The following is a 1018-nucleotide window of genomic DNA, read 5'->3' as shown; positions in this document are numbered from 1 at the left end:
GTGATCTTTCTTGTTAAGAAGACAATATGGCCTCATTATGATTGTTGTTTTGATTAACTGAGATCTTCCAAGAATTGTCTTCAATATAATATTCAGTCTGTTACGCTATAACGGTTCTTCACTTTTAAAATGTCATAACTCCCAGCGATATGGAAGGGGATGTGGTTTTAAAGACGATGGGTTGTATGAGGAGATAATCAAATAATTAATATTCCATTATACATACTATATTTGATAGAAACAGAACTTGAATCATATTGTTACTCAGAGACTTTAGACGTCTGAAGATCGCATAGTGTTAAACTCTTGAGTAACAACATGATTCAAGTTCTGTTTTAATATTTCTATATCTCACTCTGAAAATTTCATAACTATAATTGTAATATTGTGATAGTAACACCCATAGTGACCAAAAAAAAAATAAAATAAATTATTATATTATAAAGTATTAACTTTTTTTTTAATTAGCTTTTAAGTGATTTTCCATGTCCTTAATAATAATAATAATAATAATGTTTATTCAGGAACTTTAAGGCTATTAGCCCATAGTAGTGTTGATATATTCGTACAAAAATTGGAAATAGAAAACATAGTAACATAATTACACTAAATATTACATTAAATAAATTATTAATCATAAAATACGATTTATATTTCAGAGGTATTCGAAGGAAAGTGTGTAAACTATCCTGCTTATAAGGATGCTCTAACAACCAATTGTACTGAAACTTGTCTTAACGATACCCGGTGTGGCTTTGGTGTACCAGTCTCACAAACCATATGCACTCTCTATGAAAAACACCATTTTGTTCGTCGGTTATAGGTATAGACTTTCCAATTGCTTCCAGTTATGTAAAAATGACATTAGATGTTTGACATTATCTTTTGAATTTAACACTTGCACCTTATTCAGTGTCAACTACACTACGGTAGAAACTGTATATGCATTTACAGAGGGTGATGGGCGGGTCATTGTATCTGGCTTTTAATAACCTCTGACGTCATCATAATAAGATTA

This window comes from Lottia gigantea, assembly GCF_000327385.1.
Source record: "Lottia gigantea unplaced genomic scaffold LOTGIsca_60, whole genome shotgun sequence".
Taxonomy (NCBI): Eukaryota; Metazoa; Mollusca; class Gastropoda; family Lottiidae; genus Lottia; species Lottia gigantea.
This window is presented reverse-complemented; position numbering follows the sequence as displayed.